This window comes from Columba livia, chromosome 3 (assembly GCF_036013475.1).
Source record: "Columba livia isolate bColLiv1 breed racing homer chromosome 3, bColLiv1.pat.W.v2, whole genome shotgun sequence".
Lineage (NCBI taxonomy): Eukaryota > Metazoa > Chordata > Aves > Columbiformes > Columbidae > Columba > Columba livia.
This window is the reverse complement of record NC_088604.1, coordinates 90,772,164-90,796,617: the sequence shown is the minus strand read 5'-3', so window position 1 is coordinate 90,796,617 and position 24,454 is coordinate 90,772,164. Positions and strand designations below refer to the sequence as shown.

Sequence of the window (24,454 nt, the reverse complement as noted above, 5' to 3'; positions counted from 1 at the left end):
CTCAGAGGTCTTGCCAGCCAGCTCAGAGAGGCCTCCTGCTGCAGCCCTGTGAGCAACTAATTGCAGCCTAGCACTGAGGTTAGGAGAATGCTGCTAGATCAAAGCTTCCTGACCAGGAAGGCTGGAGAGCCTGCAGAAGGATAAGGCATATATGATGCCAAAAAAGCAGTGTGTCACCCTGCTGTCAGCACTTCAGATCTAAACATGTAACTGGTAAAAGCAGGGGAGGCAAAAGGTTGAATGCTACCTGTGCTGCATCCCTGCATCCTATTTAGTGCAGATTTACTAGAGCTTTGGGGATATAGGAATTAAATGTCCATGAAAGGAAAAAAAAAAAAATCTACCTTTTCTAGATTTATTGGGTGGAGGTGTGTATGTGAAATTGTTCTTTAATACAAATCCCCGACAGACAGTCATTGGAGACAGAATGACTTTGTTCTGGATATGTTTGTAAATATCTGCCTATATTTTTAAGACTTACCACTGTAGGAGACCCAAGATAATCTGTGATTTCTGCAATCTCATCGGAGAGAGCAAGTGAGTGATTCCACGCGGTAGAGACATACAGCCAATGACTCACAGCCCTGAGTCACAGCATTGGGACACTTCAGCATTCAGAAACACTAGTAGTGACAGAAATCAGGATGATGAGCAAGCAGCTGTTACTCATTCTCAGCTGGACACCGTAAGCATGTTTGTACCAGTCAGTGTGGCTCTGGCTCTTCTTTGTCTCCTCTTGCAGACCTGCAGTCATCTGGATAGCACAGTGACATAGCTCACTTAACATTTGCCTCTGGGCAAGAGATGATCAAGTCTAGTCTCTGGCTCCCAGACTGTCCTGCTTGACTCTGTTAGTCTCAGCATAGAGCTATCATGGCAATTTTCACTTTAGATTACTTCTTTCATCTCTGGAGATCAGCTCACGTTACAAACACAAACGCATTGATCATCACACAGGGTTGGAAAGTATCTGTATCCCTGTTTATAGTGGGGGGGCTGAGGCACCAAGCAGATAGGCAACTTGCTTTTAGTGACAAAGGAGATTTGTAGCAGAGCCAGGGCAAAAACACAGGAGCCTTAACTACCCCTCCTAATCTCTAACCACTGAATCGCATGCTCCTTTGCATTCATCGCTTCCTTGCGAGGTGGCAGTTCGGATGAGAACAAGTGGCCAGGAAGTGACAGTGTTTATTCTGTCTTGGCCTCTTAATGCCTGTGGAACTTTTTTATTGAATTCTTTTCATGGCCATCAGTTTTGGTGCGGGAAATGATTTCAAGAGAGAAGGAATTGGTTGTGTGTGTGCACGTGCGTGTGTGGTTGAGAGAGGGGAAGAATAAAAAATCTATTTCCAGATGGTTGAAAGGATGCATAGCACTTTGCTATTGGCAAAAACAACCTCTTCCATTTTCAGGATGTGTAAGTCACAGAGTTGCAGCTGGAAAAAAATAGGCAGAAAGGGAGGCAGTGGGGTAAAAATAAGAATTACTAATAAAAAATTACCCAGCAAGTATTTGAAAATCTAAGTGTTTAATTTTTATTAAAAGAGTGGGGGAATGTGCTTTTGAGGAGGGTCTGCATAGACCAGGTTCAAATATGTATCATCTCGTTTTCTTGTTAGCTTCTTTGCTTTGCATTCCCAACTGTAGCCTCACAGGAAATTCAGTCCCTGGCAAGCTTGAGCTCCAGACAGGAAACATTCTGAGGAATTTCTTCCATGCAGGTACTATATTTGCTTGGAGGATAACATGATGGAGATATTTACCAAGGCTAGATTTAACTAGCAGGATATTATACACGTTGATGGAGTTGCTGGGAGTGATCTCTGTCTGCAGCCACCAGCATGCCATGTTTAAACAAATCATGCTGCTCTGCCTGCCTGTGGGAAGATTTGCATCAGGTCTGGGCCACATTCTCCTTCCTCTGACACCAGCACGGCCCACCTTATATCAAAAACATTTGCTGATGGCAGAGAGTATCAGAATCAGGCCCGTGCAGCAGGTTTTTATCGCACAACAAACTTGATCTTGTGCTATTTGCATGTACGGATATTTGCAAACAGATATTTTGATAGGAGTGACTGGGAGGGGGCACAGGCTTGTGCTGTGTGTGCAGGTGAAAGAACGTCTTTGCTCTTGTCTTTGCTCTCCAAGGGGACCAAACACTGAGAAGGATAAGCTGCAGCAACTGAGCATGATCAGCTGAGACACAAGGCTCCTGCACCCCTTGGGGCTTGCTTGGGATGCTCTCACACCTTTCTCTGCAGGTTCAGGGCAGGCTTGTTCTGCTTATTAATCTAGAGGAGATCATGTCAGTCTAAAAAACAAGTGCCGTACCTCCCTCGGCTGCTTTGCTAGGTAACTTCAGCGTCATCAGTGAACAGTGATGCAGTGCGCTGAGTATTTCTTGGTGTACCCAAGAGAAATATCCCTTCCTTACCAAAACACATGAGTGCTTGCCAGTCTTTAATGCACTTCTCAGGATACAAGGTGTGTAGAGAAAAGACTGATCAGTCTGAATCATTGTTTCCCGAGAGAAACGTGAAGGATTAAGTATATGGCTGGGAACAATCCTGCGCTGGCAAGGAAATGGACTGCATGACCTGTCTCAGAGATCTATGATTCACTGCAAATATAAAGAACGAGCACAAAAATGTGTAGTAACATGAAGAGGTACCTTGTTTGCTATTACAGCACAGCTTCTTGCCAGACACAATCTGACCACATTTACAGGTGTGCTCTGGGAACAGGATTTTTCTGTGGGGAGCCATGAAATACAGAATAATGCCTTCAAAAGCCTTAAAGGTCTCTGTGCTGCCCTGCCAAGCTGTGGAAAGGTAACTCTGTGTGCTGTACTGAAGCATGGATTTTTTTGTTTGTTTGTTTCTGGGGCAGGAAGTGCAAGTGCAGATCCTCCCACTTAATGCTATGGGGGGAAGAAAAGATTCACAGACTCCCCTGCAGTGGTAGTGAAAATGCAGCTTTGGCCTTTAGTGCCCTTTGTTACATAAACACAAGTAGCGTAGACATATTAATCACCCTGCCATTGAGAGAGGAACAGAGCAGCAACCTCAAATGCCACCCACTCCCCATTCTCGCTCCCATTTGACGTTGCTATTTTAAGCTACACATTATTTCCTGCTGTGATTTTATTTTTTTTACCCAGCTTCTAATTCTGGCTCTGAGGTAAGCTGTGACATACAAATCCCTCCTCTCCCCCTCCCCACCTTCCTCCTCCCCCTGCACCCACGTCCTCTTTATTGCTGTCTTTTAGAAATTTTCTCTCCGTGTCTCATAAACAGCTGAGTCCCTCCCAGAGGTTAGTTATTGATTGCCCGGAAAAAAAGCTAAAAGACTGATCTTCTTCCTGCTTTTTGACTTTGGTGCAAACAGTATTTGGGCCACAGTCTGTGGGACACAGTGCTTTAAAAGTGCTATTCCCCAGCTCAGTGAGGCTGATGATGTAGAGAGGATGGTTTGGCTGGGAAGAAAAGCTGCTGCTTGGCACCTAACGATGGGCCACAGCTGTGTACTCATCTGGTGGGATGGGTATTACACCAGTGGCACGTGCTTTGTGGTGCAGGACAGGACAGAGCTCCACTATGCTACAAAGAGTTTTTCTCCTGAGCTTGCTTCTGTGTACAGGCAGTCAGCAGATTTCTAACCCCCAAGCATTTTCCCCCACAGGCAAGAGCCTTATCCTGGCTGTGCCAAAGCTCAGCTTATGTCTGTCTGGTTCTGCTGCATCCATGTCTCCTGTGGCTTCAGCTGCAGCCAGGTCAGCCCTGAGGAGGGCTGTAACCATGTCAGTCTGGGGCAGAAGAAGAATGGAGCCTGCAGTCCCAGGAAAGGCCCAGTGCACCAGGCAGCGGTGGCTATTTCCCTGCCTGGGTGCATGGCTGAGCACTGATAAGAGCTCTGCCAAGCTTAAGCTGGAGCCCTAGGAGAAAATCTGAGGCCTGCTTCTGCACCACAAGTGAGGAACATTACAGATTTATCCTTTTCCACACCCACTCACCCCTTCCCTTCCTGCCAAGCAACCCATCCTGAAAATCTCCTCTGCTGGGATGTTTGCTTCTGCAGACGCATCCCTGTTAGCATCAGGGGGCAGGCTGGGTGGTGACGGGCTGCTGGCAAAACCCCGGGCCTTGCTTCTACATCCAAGGAAACAGAGGTCTGGGCTGCCCTCAGCCAGTCCTGGTGTATATATTTCACACAAACAATCTCACACCTTTCCCTTCCTGTGCGTTGCTTTTGGAACTGCTGCACGTGGCTCTTGTCTGCCTAGTGCAAGCAACAGCTTTAGGAAATCCCAGGCTGGGTGTCTACATGTTCTTCATCCTCCCTTTCCCCAGACAGGGATTCCAGTTATGCCCTTTCTGAGGTTCCCGGAGAGCGGGAGAGGCAGAGCGAGCGAGAAGTCCTTTGCCAAGTGGTTTAACATTAGTCACAGCTGCTGAAAGTCTTTGCAGTGCTCTCACTAGGACCGTTATTTTTATTTTCACAGCTCAGTTTCCATGCAGGTCCCTAGAGGAGGATGAAGAGTCACCTCCCTTCCCAACAGCAGACTACGCGCTAGCTTTGCACATTTGCATGCTTTGCTATTTGTTTTGAAGCAGTGAGGAGAGCACACCAGCCCATGGAGCTGGGCGGCTGTCCTATCGCGGGCCAAACCGCAGCCCTGAAATCCTTTCCTGCAAAGAGCTTGAAGCTGAATCGAGAAATCTAATTCCAGTGGATGGGAGGGAGGGGAAAGAGCGAGGCTCGTGAATTGGAGTGATCACACCAGAATGAAATGACTGTTTTTTCCAGCATACTGTGTCCCCATGGGCAGCTGTTTTAAAAGTTATTGCAGAATAACTTCTCCCACAACAGTAACACTGGAGAATTTTTCCCTCGAGACAAGACCTCAGAAAGGACTCAAGTAAACTGGGTCCACAGAAAATCACCCCGCTCTTGGGTGTCACACCCAGTGCTGTGCAGCAGGAGCCAGCCAGCAGCTGTCGGGCATTTTGTTCTCCTGGGGGATATGCTTTGGATGAGGACACTCTCCAAGAACCAATGCCCACATGACATGTCTGTTGCCATCCTCACTGGCACAGATTTGTAGCACTATGGTGGGGGTCTGTGCAGTGGAGGGAAGAGCTGACTGGGCACAAGGGCTCAGGGAGGAAGAAGTCAGTTTATACTGAGTGTTGCCTGCTTGCTGGGACGTTCCACCAGAGGCCAATGCTGGTATCGGCTCTGGTGGTCACTGGAACAATAGGACTACCGGGAAGGAGCCTGTGGTTTACAAATAAAATGGCTGTGCGGTAGGGGTAGCTTAGGGACACTGGTGCAATAGGCCATATGTGTCACGGCATTTGAGGTATGTGATAAATAACTCATTTTTGAGTTTGGTCAGGCTGAGTATTGCAAAAACAACAACAACAACTACAAAGAAGTTAAAAAGCCTGTTCAATCCTGAATGCCCACAGTTCAGCATCTGGGAATGGCACAGGATGGCAGAGATTTCATGGCCTGTGGACTAGCTGATACCATCCATGGAACCCCAAAGTCTTTCTTTCCTGCAGAGCTGGCCTTTATGATCAGCCTTGCCATATGCTCCCTGGCATGGTAGCAACCAGAGAGGTCCAGCTCATGTGAGGCAGATCTGGCAGGAGCCCCGGCTGCCTGGAGAGGCCCCTTGCTGCTGGCCCACCATCCTTCCTTGTCCTGGCAGCTCAGCTGCAGCTCATCTAGGTCAAGAGAAGTGGCTCAGGAAGAGGTTCCCTGCAAGATCCGATACGATCTTCTCCTCCCAGGGCCCTTCAGCTGGGCTCGCTCCTTTTTCTCATTCCGCACACGGTTTAAAAGGCTGTGTTTGTAAACACCAGTCTCCAACTCACTGCCTCCAGGGCTCTGGGCCAAAGGCCAGGGAAGGATCTAAGAGAGGGCAGACAGTTTTAAGAGGCTGTGGCGTCCGATCGCCGCCATGGAGAGGACACGCCTTGCAGTTAATAGCCATGGTGGCGGGAGTCACCTACAGTACCAGCAGGTCTCAGCACTATTGCGTGGCTCCCTGAGGCTGAGCTTGGGTTTTACTGAAATGACCTCTTTGCAAGCCAAGGTAAATTCTGGGTCTCTTAAGCCAGCTCTGCCAGAATCTGTGGGGAGTTAAGCTGCATTGCCTCAAATATGTACAAGATCAGGGCCCTGTGATGACAAACACCATGGTGGACATTTGACACAATGCTGGTTAAATATTCACTCTGTTAAACCTCTCCTTGCCATAGGTCACTTCACAGAATTTGTTCACGTACATGGACTTGGGCACTCCCGTCTTAGCGGGGAGACAAGGGCCTGCTGTGGCATAGCACCTGCTCACCGAACACAAGCCGGGTGACCAGCAGTCTGAGGTGCTGGTGAAGAGGGTCTACCCAATCCTCCCAGGCTCTCTTTGCCTCAATCCTTTTGAAAATTGGTTAACAAGTGGCATTGTTCGGCATTGTGACATTGTGAAGCAGTGACAAAGCTCTGCCGTTGAGGGAAGGCTAGAGCTGGTGAGAGGTAGAGCTGGGCCCACCTCTACCCACCACCTGCAGTGCTTGGTGGGCAAAGGAGGCAAGGAGAGATCTTCACCCAAGCACAAGTTTGAACCTGTCCACATGTCCAGAATTGCTTCTGTCCACACACTTTAGCAGCAGGCACATTCATGCATAGGTTCAGCTGGAGCTGCAAAGCTCCCAGGAAGGCGAGAGCCAGGTCGGGGAAGAGCAGAGAGCATTAGCAGCCTGAGCACACATGGATATCTAGTGCAGAGCTACAGCTGGGAAGTGGCCGCAGTCCAGACAGGCTGTGCTTTGGCTCGAGGCTTGGCCTGTCTGTACCTGAGCTCATGCCTCACTGCACAGATGCAGCCTCTGTGCCCGGGATCCTGGTGGCCTGGAACCGGGGTCTCTCTTGTTTTCCCCATGCGGGTGACTCTGCACCAGACTTCCACAGATTCACACTGTGTGTGGTGGCTGGTACCTGGGTCATGCATTACACCTGTGCAAAGGACTTCATCGCTGGCGTGGGAGCAATGCAGGAGATCAGGCCTGGCTGGTGGGGCCGAGGGAGGAAGAGAAGAGCCGGTGGCTCCTTTAAGGGAAGAAGCCGACAAGACTGCAGGGAAAGAGCTCTGGAAACTGTGTTTATCTCTCAGTGCCTCAGGGGCTGGTTACTAAATTTGGTTATTGGGCTTAAATAATGCAGCGTGGCAGAGCCCAGTGGGTTTGAACATTGTCATATCCACATAATCCTCTCCTAGGTGGCTGAGATCTCTTGTTCTCTGCTGCTGCTATCTGCACAGAAGCTTGAATGTGATGTGAAACATCATCTTAAATAATTATAACTTGCAGAGAAGAGCCAAAACTGCAAAGTCCCATCTATTTCCACTGTGCTCTGTCTATCTATGTAATTTCTAAAGTGCCAATCACCAAAGCATCCAAGCGCTGTCTAATCTGGATCTGAGTTCCCCTGGTGCTCATGGAGGCTTGAATCTTAGCATTTTCTGTGAGCCCATTTCTAATTAGCAAGCATAGGAACAGGGCTGCATAATGTGAGCAGAGAACCCTCCTATTACTTTCTGATTTACTGACCAAAAGTCCATTTGGGTTGGAGTAGTCAGGACATCATGGTCACTCCTGGCCTGGGAAGTATTAAGTCCTCTTTCTGTTATCCCAGGGCAGGCAGGAGCAGGTTTACCAAGGGAGTACAGGGAGCCACAGTCACCTGCCCAGTGTGCCACCCACCTTCCAGGTCACACAGTGTGAAATACCTGCAGATCTGTACAGCCTGCACAGTCTGTGCATCAAGGCTGCATCCAGCTCTGGGGCAAGAAGACAGAAAGCCCTCTGTCACCTCTTGCTGCAGATCCAAGCCTCTCCATGCAGAGATGTGGGAGAAGCACAAAAGCCAGTGACCTGGCCATGCAGCACACAGAAGGGGGAAGAGAATGATGCACGCAGCTGTCCTCTCAGCAGACCAACTGTCCCACACTTTCTGCAGACTTTGGGAAACAGATTAAAACCTGCCAGATGACCATGCACAGATGATACACTGAGTGTTAACAGCAGAAAAGGGACTCACTGTACTGAACATAGTCACCTGGAGTGAAATCAGATTAAACGTTCCCTTCAATTACCAGGCAAACAGTATTTGTTTCTAGTGAGAACCTGCCAGGTTCAGGCAATGCCATAGCAGTCCAATTACTTTCCATTCATCAGACTGTACTTAGGAGAAGGGTTTCTCTCAGCCTCTGCTCACAGTCTTCCTGATTTGACATGACACTTGACAGCAGGTTTTCATGGCAGAGGATACTCAGCAGTTACTGGGAGAGAGCCTTTCCAAATCCCGTGTGTATGCATCACATTTCAGCCCTTACAAAAGTGCAGGTCCTCCCCCCCTCCCCAGTCGATCAGCCCTATCCTTCTTCCCCCACAACTGCTGGAGTATTTTTAGTGACATTGAATAAATACATGTTAAATCTTTCTCCATTAGTGACATGTCACAAATTAAAATGGCATTAGCTGTAAAGCCTGCAGCAAAGCCAGCTTCATCTGGGGCTCTCGCACATGGTTGCCCAAGAGGCTAAGAACAGTGGTACCAGCATTGCTTTTCCTTCAATCCGCTCATATTATCTGCACACACTTTCTGCTCTTCTTCCTCCAGAAATATTAATACCACCTTCTTCTGCTGTTTGCTCACCAACTGTCCCCAAGGCTCCCAAACTGTATGCCTAGGAAGAGTCTCCAGGTTACAAAGTTTCATCCTCTTCAGTCACATGTTAGACCTGTCCTCTCCAGACACCATGTCAGAGATTTCTCAAACCCCATTGTAAAAAGCCATTGGATTGTTTTTGACCCTTGCCAAGCCTGCTGTATAACAACTCCAAAACTGCCTCCATAGCTAGGATTTGGTGGGTAGGAATCTAAATAAATAAGTAGATTCACCCCACTCCTTTATTTCAAACCCTGTTTCTCCCCTGCTGCCTCTGTTCCTTCAGCTTTCCTCTGCCTTATGCTTCCCCCTGCCCTTCTCATGACTACCCATCCCATCCCCTTCTTCTCTATTCCCTTTTTCAGTCTACCCTGCCTCCCAATCTAATCCACCTTCTTCAGTCAGAAATGGACATCTCTGGTGTCTCTGGTGGTTCAGGCAAATGGCTTGCATCTTCTCTGAGCTGCCCAAGGCAGGAGCTTGCTCTCCTTTGACACTGCTCCTTCAGGTACCTGGTGTGGATCATCTTGGCATCCAAAGCTTGAGGAAAAGTCTACGCAGAGCTCAGCCTGTGTAGCTTGACAGGAGATCAGCTCAGAAACTCTGCCATGAAGGAGAAGTGGATAATGGAAGAGGTAGTGCTTGAAGTGAAAGACACTGAAATGCTAAAGCTATCAATCAAGCCAAAATATTTATAGCTGTGAATTGCAGGGTGACTGATTGTGCAGGGTAGGGGAAAGCTGCCATTAAGGAAGAGGGAAATTGCAAAACAAACATCCCCTTTGGATATTTAGTAGCACACCCAAAAGATTAACATTGATTATATCTCCCTATTAAGAAGCAAGATATTAAGAAGCTGTTTTAATTAACTAGGTGGGTTCTCAATCCTCCGTTGCATCTTTGCAAGTATCAGGTGAGACATCAGGGCTGGTGTTCCCAGTGGCATGAAGTTAGGCTCTTCTGGTTAGCAGGCTAATCCTGAGGCCATGCGCTTCAAAGGTATTTAGGTTTCAGGCAGCTGATGTTATTTAGATGCTTAAATCTTCTAAGGCTCCAAGCCTTAGAAGTTAAGACGGTGGCTACAAAACTCCAGATTGCCTGATTCAAGCCTAGTCTATGTCAGTCCTGATGAATAAATGTTACTGTTAGGTATCTGCATGATGTCAAATCTCTCTCTGAGGCTAGGCCATTGTGCTGTTGCCTGATGTAGCCTCTTTTTGGCCTTTGTTTCTGAAGGATGGGTTGACAGCCAATGTCAGACTCCTGATAATGGCTTTGACGGACCTGTGTGCAACTCAGGTTGTTTTACAGCTATTAATTCATTCAGACAAGTCAGCTTGCTGCCTGATGGGTGTTTTGTTTTGCTTGGGGGGCAGAGGGGAAAACACAGGGAGAACTGGTGCCTTTCCCAGACTTGCACAATAGCAGAGTTGGAATTGGGCCCTGTAGCATTTCAATTACTCCGAGTTGCAAGCACTAACTGCTGGGCTGCCCACTCTTTATTGTAGCTGTGGAGGGAGGTGCAGAAAAGAAGGTGACTGCCATGGCTTGGATGTGATGGAGATGCTGTCAGATTTTAGCAGTTCGGTGAGCTTTTCATAGCAGTTCCTGAAGTCACAGCTTTCCCAACACTTGGCAACAGATAAGGGTTGTGCACAGGTAAGGACTTCTGTTCCATGGTTTGAGAAGTCTATGGAGACAGGAGCAGGAAGGAGAGATTGAAGAGATTGCTTCCTCCACCAGCCTCTGCCTGTAGAATGACATTGAACTCAGACCCTTACTGCACGATAAAGGCTTCCCAGAGGGAACGAAAATATCTTAATAATGGAATACACTCCTTCCCCAAACTTGTAACTGGTCCTTTATGAATGGCAGGATCCTCCTCTCCCTCCCAGTTCAGCACCTTTAATCTCTCTGAAGTAAAGCCAGCTCCTCTGATCTAGGAAAGCAAAGCGACCAGGTTTCTCTGAGCCAGGAGAAACAGCAGCTCTGATACTGGGACTCTTCCCTTCATTTTACACCAAAAGTATTCTGCCATCAGCCTGGCGAGCCAAGCTTGTGCTTGTACCTCCTTTCTGCCTCATGCATCTCTTTACAGTATGTCATAGTATCACAGTATGTTTGGGATTGGAAGGGACCTCAGAAGATCATCCAGTCCAATCCCTCTGCCAGAGCAGGAACACCCAGATGAGGTTACACAGGAACATGTCCAGGTGGGTTTTGAATGTCTCCAGGGAAGGAGACTCCACAACCCCCCTGGGCAGCCTGTTCCAGTGCTCCAGTGCTTTAAAGGACAGATGCTTCTCTCCCCTGTTTTAGCCTCTCTGATGGGCAAACTTTGTGGTTTGCCACTTTTCCTTGCTCCTTTTCCCACATCTATGATGGTACAAGAAAGTTTCTGGTTGTTTCTCTGTTTGCATTTCACTCTCTGTAGGGTTGTGTCTGATTTGTTAGGAAAATAACGTAAGTCCTTTTGAGTCCTACTCAATAGCAAACTAGATTTCTAGCATGGAACGTTCGGCACACAAATGTGAAGTGCAAAAAGTTGTTCATTCCTTACATTTCTCAGCATAATAAAGACAAAATTATTTGCTACTTCCTTCATGATAAAGCTATCAGCCTAATTTACTTTGTTCTCTGTTCTTATGTGACATGCTTTATCTGTCAACTTCCAAAAACCTTGCCAGTGCTATTTATTTAAAAAAATCTCATATTGCTCCTGTGCAACAGGCAATTTCCTCCATTTTGCCGTATGACAAGCCAAGGCATTTAAAAGCTAATTGGCTTTTGCAGAACTACAGAATAATCCAGCCTTAAGAAAGAGAACGAGAACCTCACAGTCCTACCTTACTGCCTTCATTACCTTCGTTAGCAGAGTGTTTTTCACCTTTAGTTAATCAGCAGTCTGATTTTCCTTCAGGTCATGATCATAAAAATATCCAAGTGTTACTTTAAACACACATAATTAAAGTGCCTGCCTACATAGTGACCTTCATCAGAATGCTCCAGCCCCTGCACAGGTGGGCAGGCTGCTGCTATGTTGAAAATTATGAGGCTCAGGGTGATTAAGAAATGTGAATAAGCATATGGAAAATGAAACCTCACTCTGTAATACAGAATTTTTTATTCTTATGGCCTTGTTCGGGGTCTTACGTAACATCGTTTCCCAAGGTAGTTGTTTTTTTTGTGTCCTGCCCCCTTTCCCCACACTCCCCTCCCAGTTTTCTAAGGTTTGGGAGGAAGAGAAGATACTCTTTAGGCAATCTGCACACCTGCTGGCGGGTCACCACAAAGTGACCAAGTTAGTGACTAGAGTGGGTTTCATATGGACCAGGTTGGCCAGCTTGGCTGTGTCCTGTAGCTTGGAGAACACAGATTCACCTAGCTTTTAAAAATTATTTTATTTTATTTTATTTTATTTTATTTTATTTTATTTTATTTTATTATTTCTCCCCTCTCTAGTAGCTTATGCTTTCAAAATAGGTCATCACCCCTTTTCAGTATGGGAGCAGAAGCAGTCGCAAGTGGCGAAGCAGAAGTCGGGAATGACTGTGATTAAGTACTTTTCCTGGAAAAATCCCTTTCTGCCATAGGTGGCCTGAAGGCACTGGTACATTAGGGCTGCAGTGTTTCCAGTAACCCAGCAGGATTTGGTGGGTGGAGGAAGGGAAGGAACTCAGCAAGCCGTGACAATGGGAAAATCTTGGCAGGGACTTGCACACGTGGTCTTGCAACCGGCCTGGATGTCCCAACAGTTACAAGAAGGGATTGCACCGAAGTGAGGGAAGCTCAGAAAAGTGTGTGTGAAGGCAACCATGAACCCAAATCCTGGATCGGTGTGTTTGGCTGAGGCCTCGGGGTAAAGCAGGGAGGCAGCTGAGGCCATGGTCCCCTGAGGCTCAATGCCGCCGGGCAGTGTAGTGACGGGAAATCTGGAGATACCCCTTCCCCGAGGGAGAAGGGGACCGAGACGTTTTTGGTGGCTGCATGCTCTCCAACGGGCACCAGTGCTGCTGTGGTCGAGCTCGGGGTTCCTCCAGGTGGCCCTGTTAGGAGGTGGCGATACCAGGCAGGGTGTCGGGGCTGCAGGGCTCCAGAGCGCCCTGCGGACACCCGGGTGCCGCTGGGCAGCCGCCTCTGCCCCGGGCCGCCTCAGGGCACGGCCTCACCCCTCTCGCCCGGCCGAGCCGCGCCAGCCCGACGCCGCGTCGGCCCGCCGCCAGGCGAGGCGGCTGCTCCCCGAAGGGGTGCGGGGTGCCCGGCGGCGGCCGGCGGGCCCCGGGGCGGGCAGAGGCCGGGACGGGAGGCCGCGCCCCGCCGGCCGTTAGGGCCGTTGCGCGGGCCCGGCCGGCCGTTGGTGTACGCGCCGCTGCTGCCCCCTGCCGGGTGCGGGCGGCGTCGCCTCAGGAGCCCGGCCGAGGAGCCCCGCTGAGGGAACGGGCCGCTGCGAGGGCGGGAGGGCGGCTCTCGGAGCGCGGGGACGAGGGACAGCGGGATACAGGCCCCGGGAGGTGGTTTTTTAAAATGATTAATATAAATATATATATATATATATTTATTTGGTTCTTTTAGGCGGGAAAGTGTCTTCCTGCCCGGGTTAAGGGACGAGCGGGTCTTCCCTCACCGGCCGTTGGCACAGAGCTGCTGTCAGTGTGGGCTGCGCTCCTTTCTTGGCCCCTTGGCTCCCTCGGGCCTCCTGGCAGCCCTGGCAGGACACGGCCGGGCTGAGCCCCGCTGGGGAGCGGTTTGCAGATGCTTTCGGTTAGAGTGCCTTCCCTGGCCGTGCATATGTGTGACTGCACCCCTGCAGCAGTTCCTGCAGAGTGATCCAGGAGTGGGTCATTTCCTTTTGAGTCAGTGGCATCAATCACAGAGCATATTGCTCTGGCTTTTGGCTCAGGTCTTCAGATGTGAAGACATAAGCTCCTGCTCACACACGGGCCATGGGCAGCTTGGAGACAAGCCTAGGGCTGTGGTTTTGTGGGCCTCTTAGCATCCGTCAGGCACTAACTGCAGCTGTCAGGGCACTGTTCCCCAGCCTTCTCACCAGCCATTATATATCCCCTCCTGATTTAAAAGTGTCAGCCTGGCTCGTGGGCCAGGCAAGTCAGCGTCAGGGTCCTGCCGAGCAAGCTTGTTGAGCTCAGACTGCCCTGCTAGCATGGAAGATCTGCTGAACAGAGCGACAGTCTTCTGTGGGTGTCCCAGCATTACATGCCATGCAGAGTCAGGTCTTTAGGCAGCAAGTTTTATCTCATGCTGATTCAGATGCCTCTGGTACAGTGAACCATAACTTAAATCCAGACATTGTCCAGACTGTTTAGAGGCTGTCCCTTGCACCCACGATGTACACACTGTATTGTTTTATATGAACAACTACACAATAGAATTTTTATGGACAAGTTTATGTGAACAAAAGTTTTGTGTTTGGGTTTTTTTGGTTTTTTGTTTTTTGTTTTTTTTTTACAGCTTGAGATTTTGACTTTGTAGCTGAGGGTCTCCTGTAAAATTTAAGACCAGCTACTGCTGCTCATGTTCCACTGCTGAAGCAAGATGGCTGAATGGACAGAGGATGCTATCCAACCCATAGATAAAGAGGATGCTATCCTACCCATAGGTGAAGAGGAGACGTCTGAAGGCTAAAACTGTAAATAAATACCCTACGCTTCCACGTAACATGCCTGGAGTAGTTACAGGGAAAACCAGCTATTACTACCAGAGGAAATCAAAGTGTACTTTGTAATTTGGGACACACTTAAGGTCCTGTATGTGCTGCAGGAATGGGCCTACAATTGCTGTGCCAGTCCCATCATCCCCATGTGTCTTTTTTGCCTCTGCAAAATGACATTGTGTGACTGATGTCAGACAGACAGGACAGAGCAATGGCTCCCAGCTCTGAAGACCTGCGGTGTCGCTTACCATGAGGAGCAGGTGGTTCAGGCTCCCTTTCTTCAAGGTGGACACGAGGTTGTCAGTCACAGGAGAGTCCTGGGCTTTACACTGTTCCTTGGGTCTGCCAGATCATGTACAGGACAGACATGAGAGTGTTAGTGATTCACAGCTGATCTCAAAGGCAATCTCCAGGCAAACACCTCTAAGCACAGATGAATACACACTCCAGTTGTGAAAATTAATGTGAAAATTATGCCCAAATGTTTCCAGTTATTCAGAAGAAAATTGCAGTGTCAGAGAAGATAGAAATTCCAGGTTAGCTGGAAGGGAAGAATGTAGATGCTTGAAAGTAAGGACTGCTGATGGCTAGTCAACCAGCAACATAAACATACATCTGTCATGCTTTTGCCAAGAAATCCTTCCTCTGCAAACCAATCTTGATACTTGTAAGTATATGGTTTAAGTTCATAATATTCTACATAAATGTATATATATAGATAGTAAGTATATATAGACAATATATGTGCACATGGCAGTATTTTAGGTTTACATCTGTATCAGCAAATGTTCTGGGGCACTACAACTCCATTGTTTATAAAATTAATAGTTGATTCCTGTTGATTTATTCTTGCCATCGTTTTGGCCTGTGCCAGTTAACACTCTTCCAAACAATTCCCAGGCATGACTGAGAGAGTTAGTGTGGGCCAGGGGCCGTTCCCAACAACCACTTGGATCCAAATGCCTTGCTTGAAGGATAAAAGAGTTTAATGTTATAGGTGCAAGCTATCATGTGCCAGGGCCCTCAGTGCCAGCGAACAGTCCTGGGCATGTTTAATTTACTGGTATAGACATAGCCTAGGAGCCCAAGGGATTAGGCAGGCTTTTAAGGGTTGCATGCCTGGACTTAGATACTTGATTTCTCCCAAGATCCATTCAATGGGACCTTGTGTTTTTTTGTGGACATGGGCCTTGACCCTTTAAATCTTCTATCACCTTAACTAAAAAGCCTTGCCTTCTGGTGTTAATGACCCTTTAGTGTTTTCCCTAAATAGCAGACACCCAGCAGAAGGTAAAGTGGGTTGTAATTACACAGTTTTATTATCACTGCCTTCCTGAATGTGGCATATAACAGCAGCGAACTCTGTTTAATTAACATTTTTTTGTATTTTTAGGAAGAAAGTCACATAAAACATAAGAGAAAAAATAAAACCATACAAAATAGTATTTTTTTCAAGGCCTGGCTAGTTTTCATCAGGCTTTGTAGAAAATAGCTTCCTTTGCCTTCAGGTAAAACCTGGAGATTTTAAGATTACACTGATTTTGCTCTATGAAATATTATGGAGGGACTGACTAGAATTTGCAAGGGAACACACCTGCAGCTGTATTTATTTATACAGATCCTTGTGGTATAATATCTCTTGGGAATGGTGCTATTGAGTTTCCATTATGTGAATATACTCGAGCTTTTAGCTTTTTTTGTGTCCTCTGAAGAACGGCATGGAAAGTTTTCTGACTGACAGCAGCAAATCTAAATTGATATGAAAGAATTTTGGTCAGGATGTAATTACAGTGCTTCAAGTTGCATACTTCTTCTGACCCATCTGTCTGCTTTAATCACAGCTCTTTCTTCTAACTCTTTCTGCCTCACTATTACTATAACTTGAGTTTCATTTCTGTCAATGCAGCCACCACATTAGCATCATAATACGTAGGCCAGGGATGAGATGAACACTGACATAACGAGTGTCTGTTCTTATCTGTGTGAGTCTGGTTGATCTGGTGGGACTGCCACTCTGCTACGCAATATGTGACTTGAGTATGCAACCATCCCAACCACAGCCCACTCACTGTGCAAACAGGTGTTGGGACAGCTCCGACTCCGATACTGTGATGATGATACAGTGTGGTGATGATAGCAGCAAAAAACTGGGCAGAAATATATTGAAAGCTATTTTATCTGCTGCTATAATGAGTTTCTACCATATATACAGCAAATTCGGCTGGATCTTCAGAAGTCATCCTTTGGGTTTACACAGCAGAAGAGGGCTAGGAAGAGATGACATTAACATCTGATCCTTTAGACTGAACCTGTCTGTCCCATTTTTATTGAAATTTGCTACACAGCTATGCAGGTCTCCCAGAGATGGAATCTCACACACCTGCTATTTGCACTTGTTTGTGATGTGTGAGCAGGTTAATATGGAGGATTTGATGCTATGTATCTGAGCTCATCACCCATCTACAGGGGAGCCAGAATACAGCCGAGTAGATTTGGCTGAGAAAGAGGAGCGGTTTTTCAAAAACAAGCTCCCGAAAGTTACTCATTAATACCTCTAGGAATGCTGGCTGTGGTGTGGAAATTAAGACCAAAAGAATTTGTTTCTACATTGCCTCCTCTGAATGCAGTCAGGTCATGTGGGCCATATTTGTGTTCTCCTTTGAGGACTAGGGGACTGGTGGTGGGTGTAACTTGTGTCAGGTTCTGGTGCCCACCACTTATACACTCAGACAAGGAGAGGTCATCCTAGGGTGGGATTTGGAGGCAGGCCCTGTCCTTTCACTCTGGCCTTTTACACTGTTCTTGGGCTTAAGCACTGACAAGGGAGTGTGCAGAGCCTGGGATCAGCAACCTGGCTGGCCCTGTGTGGGACATCCAGACCTTTGGATAATAAAGTGCAGCTTCCTGCTTGCGTATGTGCTCATCAACAGAAAGCAGCTTGTTGCTGTTATGTGGCAATCCTTGTTCTGCCCTCAGCCCATGTGGAAGAAAACAGAGGCAGAGCTGAGAAAAACCAAACATCCCTCCAGACCTCTTTCCTTTCTCCTAGCAGTGCTAGATTGGTGAGGGTGAGCTGTGCAGAGGCAAAGTGGTGGTCTCTTGTGCCCTCTGGGGACGAGTGGTATATAATACAGGCGACAGAAAGTGTTGGATAGGATTCAGGGCTTTTCATAACGTTTCTCTTAGTCAGCCCCCTATAGGGCAGGTTTGTAGGACAGGAGCCGGCCTGGCTGTCGTGTCTACCGATTTGCCAGATCCTGCTTCTGTCCTGACAGCACCTCTTAGCTGAAAAGTTTTACCCTAGAAACAAAGAGACATAAGGGAGTGATGTACAGTAAGGTTTCCATGAAAATATGTCATCCCCACACTTTATCTACCCTTTATCTTAGCCCATTTTCTCTTGCCCCATTTTTTGACCATTTTTAGTGCTAGCGTGCCTGCATGCAGAGCTCACAGTTTCTGATGCCAGACTCATTTCCTCCCTCCCAAGGCCATTTTCATCCTTGTTTACACAGCCATGCTGCATAGAGAGCTGTTCCAACTGCGATTTCTGGTGAATAGCTTGCAAATAACTGTCCTTAATTGTGAGGAACTGATAAAGGTTTTAGCATTTGGCCTTGGCCTCTAGAAGAGCCAGGGGCAGAGGAGGGGATATGGTATGTGTGTACAGATGCAACGTGCATTAACAAAGTTCAGAAAGCAAGGAGTAAGTGACATGCTTGTGATTTATTCTCATTACAAAAATATTCTAACGTAGCTCTTTCTGTGGCTAGTCTAGCAATCTGAGCTTTTGAGGCAGAGGATTGTGAAGACAGGTTGTCTTCTTCGATTCCTCAAAGTGCAGTTTTAGTGGATGCTTGGACCCCTTTGGTTGACTTTGGGCTTTTTTGTGGCCACAAATACTCAGTCATTAGAGCACTTTTCAGTTCTACAGTTATTTTAAGGGCTTTATATTTTGCCTCTGAGCCTTTCTCTGAGGATTCTGTTGTGCTGTCGCCCCTACAGAGGCCTCAGGCGGTACTTGTACTCCTCTCCTCAGCTTTCCCTGCCATGCTAAGAGCAGCTCAGTAGCACAGGTTTATGCACTGACTGTCTTCCCTTCCCACTGATAAACTGGAGCTTGGCAGCAGCTGGAAATGGAATGCAGGTAGGCTGACGGGAGTGCTAGCAGTTCTGTGAAACATCACCAGTGCCTGGCTGGTGTTTTCTAATCATCTGATGGCAATTTGAGAGGCCTGACCAGGCTTGTGCTGAGGCACTGTGGCCAGGAGTCCCCCAGGCTGGCCCAAACAGGGTCCAGCATGGATGCAGCCTGGTTGTTGCCCTCCTCAACCATGCATCATGCCCACAGCAGAGACAAGCTGCAAGGCAAGTTCCAACTTGCACCTCCTTTGAATTCTTCCTGGAATTTCTTTTCCTGATAACACTACCCTGGCTCTTTTTCACTTTCCTTAGAAGCACTGAAACTGCTCACAAATACCCATCTAGATGGGGTGCCCAGAAAGAAGAACTGGGAAACCTCTTTGATGTTGAAAGCTGTGTTTTATTTATGTACTTGGGATAAGCCCAGAGGCTGTCTGGGCAGCCAGGAAGTTCTAGAGAGGAATTTCCCCCCATCAAACTAGCAACCACAATAATATTTTCTCCTTTGCTATGCAGAGACTAAGTGTGCTCACTTCCAGCACTTTTGCTTAAGAAGTTTCCTGCCTTTGCAGGAACCTAGGGCCTTTTTCTCTGATGCTGCCCTTTTAAGCATAGCAGTTTGAGATTTCTTGTCTTTGACCTAAAGACCTGAAGTCTGAGGCAGCTGATGAGCTGGTTAGCCCTCTCTGTGGGGTAGGATGTATAGACTGGACGTTTCATGTTTGGACTGACTGCTCCTTGCTAGCTACATGGCAGGGCTCAGAACCACTGTGTGGTCCCAGCTGAGGACTGCTATTATGAAGGCATTTGAAAAGGAAGAGACATGAGTTGCAGCAACTGTATTTGAAGGAAAGGAAATCCTTTAGCCTGATGAGGTGATTCCTCTTCTCCAGAGGTTAGAGGGAAGAATCTATTTAAAGCAGAATCATCACTTCTCTTTTCTTGTGTTTCTGAGGAGCCAGGCTGCCCTGCTACCCTGAAGCTTCTGGCTGGCCAAGCTAAACTGTTGGCCCTGTGGGTGCTGTCCAAGTGGATGTCATGGGGGCCCTTCCAGGCTTGTCTGCAGGGGAACAAATGTCTGCAGTACAAGCTAAAGAAGCACGGTGTAAACAGCTGTGGTAATCCTGCTCTCCCTGGTTCTCAGTGTATTAGCCACATGCTGGCTTTCCAATTGGCCCTAGCAATTTGTGGGAAGAGAATGGGCAGCAAGGGAGTTATAACAGAGATGGTGCTGCCAAGCACTGATGTTAAGAGGATCATCTCTTTTCCTTACTGCTGTCACGTGGCCTATGCAGGCATGGTCATTGTTTCTCTGTAACATAGCAGGGATCAGTAATTCCTGAACACTTTTCAATTTCTTTTCTGCTTCTTTTCCTCTTTTCATGGCAGTCAAAACTACACCTGCAAAAACATGTATCCTAGGTAGTTCATTACTCAGATGTGCCTAAAACAGATATATCTCAAAAAGCTGTCAGTCTCAGTGATCTCTGACCAGCTCTTCCTGACACTTCTTTAATGTCCAAAGTGTTTGCATGGCAGCAGCTGGCTCAGTTCTGCGACAGTTTGTAGCCATTAAGTTAATGGTGGCCAGTTCTCACCTTTGGGTGCCTATAGCCTTAGTAAAGGGCTCCTTTGTGATTGCATGTGAGATGTTTTCCAACTGCCTGCCCCACACTCCTGGTATAAAGATCACACGGCCAGAGCTTGGAGAGCACCTGTATGCACTGCAGCCTCATCCCTGCAGCTGGATCACAGGGTGTTTATGGTTTGTATGAGGGGAACTTGACTTAGGTTGGCTTGTGTTAGGGCAGACATTGCAGAGAGGCAAAGTCAGAGATGATCCTGTCTGGGGGAGCCTACAGGCTCAGCAATTCACACACTGGGAGGAGAAATGCTCTGTGGTACCTGCCATAAGTGATTGGTGGCTGGCTCGGTGATAGAGCTTGGTGCCCTTTGCCTGTTTTGTCAGTCATACTGTTCTGGGAACTATTCTCATTATTTTTGTGGACTGTTCTTCTCCCCTGCTTTTACCTACATACATTGGACTGTGTCTGAGACAGTTGGTGGATGGCCCTGCTCTATGGAACCATTCAAGATGTGTCCGGCTTTGGGCTCACATCTCCCTCCAAGCAAGCTCTAGGCTCAGCTTTCACCCTGCTACTGCCTGGCTTTTAGCATTGCCCTTGGCAGATAGATGCTCTTTCTGTGCCTGGCACTGGCTGTAGCTCCAGTGTCTGTCTCTAGCCATCACCCATTTAGGGTCATATGTGAGAGGGGATGGATGAGGTTTTTCCAGCTCATCCTTCTGTCTCCCTTGGTGTAATGAGGGGAGATCCCCAATAGATGGCACTTAAACCTCTTCCCTGGCAGGTTTTTTGTCTTCAACATCGGGATGTTCAGAGTGGCGTCTGCACAGATGCAGTATGACTCTGCTATGGCACAGGGCAGCGTTGGGGAAAGGGAAGCAGAAGAGCCGTTCGGTGTGTGAGGTGGGCCGAGCAAATCCCCGGTAACCTCAAAGAGTGAAAACAGCCCTTCCTACCTTGTGAGAAGTCTTGGCCAGGCCTGCCTAATAGGGCCTTCTGCACCCACACACATTCCTGTTCTTGCATCTCGCAGTGTCAGTGGTACACCCTGGGCGGGTAAGCTGCAGAAGGTATTAGATTGTCCTCCAGGCACAACAGGAAACACAGCTCGGAGGGAATCTGTGAATTAAACTGATCCTCTCTGCATTGTTTTCACCCCTCCTGCCTGTCTCTCCTATTGTACTGTTTGGCTACAGTTCCCACAGAACAATGTCTCTGAGGGAAAATAAGATGTGGCACACTGAGAGATAAGACAGTTCTCCAGGGATGTGTTCCCCATGGCAGAAACAGGTGGGAACACATGGGTATTGCAGAAGTAAACCGTGATCCTGCGTCAGCTCACAGCCTTCTGCCCTCCTCTGTCTCCACAACCCCATTTGTTCTTGCAGGGGGAGCTTGCCACTTGCCTTCCTTCTCCTCCTCGTCTGACCAAGAGGAATTTGAAGAGATCTTCAAGCAGCATCGGAGCAGGCGTGTGGGCTTACCATAAATGTTATGTAATGCATTTTTCATGTTTTTATCATGTGACCAGAGGAAACTTGGCCTCTTTGACTAGGTTCGAGATTTGGATTTGGTTTGAACTCAGTGGGCAGATCAAAACTCCAGGGGTGAGAAACCCACAGGAACCAAAACCAAAGCAAAGCAATCACATGAGATGCTTGGGAAGTGAAACCACTGAATTTTGCATAGCTCCAGCAGTGTGATCTAGTTATAGGCTAGATTACAGCCTGGAAACATAAAGCTAGGGGCCAGAAGATATGATTTCTATTCTTGGATCTCCCACAGCTTTCCTCAGTGACCTTCAGAAAATCAAATAACTTCCCTCTGTCTTAGTTTTCTCCTTTGGGAGTAATACTATTACTTACCCCTGGAAAATATTTTCCTATCCTTGGATAGAAGTTACTTGATAGTGTTCTGCAACTGCTATGTGTGTGGTGAGCAACACCTCCAGACCTCTCAGGAAGCTTTCTTTCCAGTATATGTTGCAGCAGTGTGACTTGTGGCTGGCATTGTCTACTGGGAACACACCTGGCATGTCAAACCTCATCCTTGGGGCAGGAATCACATAAGACAAGAGCTGGAGCAGTAGGTTGCAGCTCTGCTTTCTGCAAGGGCTTCTCTTCCTCTGGTGTTCTGTTAAATTGCTTGTTGCTGGTTGCAGCAGTGTGTCCCTGTGCCTCATTCTGAGGAGGTGCTAGAAGGTGTGGATCAATGGATAGCTTGTGATCTGTTGATGAGTTGTTCCTAGCATTGTGGCAGTGGAGTGAGAGAAGCCACGTATTTTACCAGTACAACGCACAAGGTTAGCTGGGGAGCAATGTGAGAGTGTGAGTTTCTCCTGGGCCTGCTGAAACACAGATATGCTCATGGCCACACAGTCTGAGGAAACACTGGGAGCAGGTATGTATAACTGGACCCACAAGAGACCTCAGTGTACCCAAAATTGGTGTTCGTGACTGTTCTGGTTATCTGAAATACAAAGCAAGCAAGAAATAGCTGCTCTGCAGGTATCTGCTGAAACACATGTAGGCTTGCAGAAGATTGCAGAAGCAGAGTTAATACAAGGAATTATAGCATTAGCTTCTCTCACATCACAAGTGCCAAGGCAAAGCCTCATCAGCACTTGCTTTTGCTGCTCATCGTTAGTAGCACTATCCTAGCAGCTGGTCAGGCAGCCTTGCATGAACCAACCACCAGCCTGTGGTCACTGCTGCTGTTTTGTGCCTTAGTGGGGTGGTGTGAGCTCAAGTAGAGGCTGTGAGGTGTTGGGGTGGGGTGGCAGGTTCTGCTCTTTGTTTCAGGGAGCTTTTTCAGTTTTGTTGGTTCTGAAACGAAGAACTGGCCCCTGGCATATGCCTGTCCCAAAGCTTGAACCTGGAGAGCTCAAATATGGGAAAGCAATCATACCTAGTAGTGTAAGCTGACTGTGGTTTATGGGTCATATCTTACAGACCATTAAGAGGAAAGCCAGCATCTCTGGTGCCAGAATAAGGAATGAATAAAGGCCTGGGGAATTTGGCTTTATGTGAAAAAAAATGAATCTTCTTAAGTGATATTTACCAGGGTAAGAAACTCTCAGATGTTGGGCTTTGGGATGTACCTTGGTTGTTGGTTAGGGATCAGAAGTAATTTTTACCTAACATTAGATGTATTATTGCATATCTGTATGGAGGATTCCTGCTTTCATCTGGCATTTTACTCTCTCCTGTTGGAGGCAGGATGCTAGACTAGCGATCTGATAATGTACACACCATTACTTGTTTTCCTGTATTCATGCAATAAGGAAACCAAAAGTATCTAGAAACAATGTATGGTGATTTAGAGCCGTAAGACTGGATGGTGATTTCAATTTGGTGTGAAATGGGGCAAAACCAGGTGAAAATAAATCTACAGTGTGAATGCAGAACTCACGGGGTAAGTATTGTTTCATAGATGAGACAGTTTCCTGCTGCAGGCATCTTCTATGAAGGCAGAAAAAGGCAAAGAAATGCTGTTTTCTGGCTCAGACTCTGTGCCTGCTGTACTCCTTCAAGAAAAATACTTGGCTAACTGGAGCTGAACTGAGGCCCTTTCCCCTGAAGCAAAGATGTTCTCTTTCTTTTCTGCAGTCAGTATTTTATGAGTGCTCTTTCCTTATCTCGATACAGGTGTGCCGGCTGAGAATGGGGAACCAATATGTTAACCAGCCTGTGCTCCTCTGGAATTCATACACAAGTGGAGACCTCCCTCAGCACTTCTGAACTTGTCCAGGAAGAAGGTTGGGACAAAATGCTCTGCTGACCCCAAGGGACTGGTAATGGGCAAAAAGGACCTTTCACCTAGACATGGGGAGTTTATCGCTGGCATAGAGTTGGCAGCGGATGAAAGCCCTTTGTTGTTACTGCTGGCAAACCTGTCGGTGGCTTCCTGCAGGTTCAATGCGCCTGGGAGCGTATCAGTCCGTGCCTGATAACCTTCCTGCCTGTTTTGCCAGGGAGGTGCTGGAAGACAGGCCATGGAAACAGGGCACCTCGCTCGCGACCAAGGGCAGCTGGTGCAGCAGGAGCCGGTGCCATCCTGGCCCCGCGCTTGCAGTTGCCCTGAGCAAAGGCAGTGGCGAGCTCCCCGGGTGACTCGCGGTGGGATATACGTGTGCTCTCTACGGATCTGCACTCTGGATCAGGGAACAAGACAGGGACGTCACGGCAGCCTGTTACCCTCCTGCTGTGAGCAGGCAGCGGCACAACACAAGCAGCTATCGGTCTGCTACATCCTGAGCAGAGCCCGCCCAGGTCGGGGACCCACGGCACGCCGCCCAGAACGCAGCGGGCCTCCT

The 24,454-nt window shown here is 47.8% G+C and overlaps 1 long non-coding RNA gene across 3 annotated transcripts; it reads right to left on the bottom strand.

Annotated features, from left to right (window-relative positions):
- Positions 1-1,509: 1,509 nt before the first annotated feature.
- LOC110359766 (uncharacterized) lies at positions 1,510-24,432 on the bottom strand. 3 transcript variants are annotated; one of them, XR_010471549.1, is made up of 3 exons: positions 14,659-24,432; positions 11,586-13,555; positions 1,510-10,489 (listed from the first exon to the last, which is right to left on the bottom strand). It is a non-coding gene; the product is annotated as an uncharacterized LOC110359766 (long non-coding RNA). The 3 variants fall into 3 exon arrangements; XR_010471551.1 differs by having other exon boundaries at positions 1,510-10,429; XR_010471550.1 differs by lacking the exon at positions 11,586-13,555.
- Between the last annotated feature and the right edge of the window lie 22 nt (positions 24,433-24,454).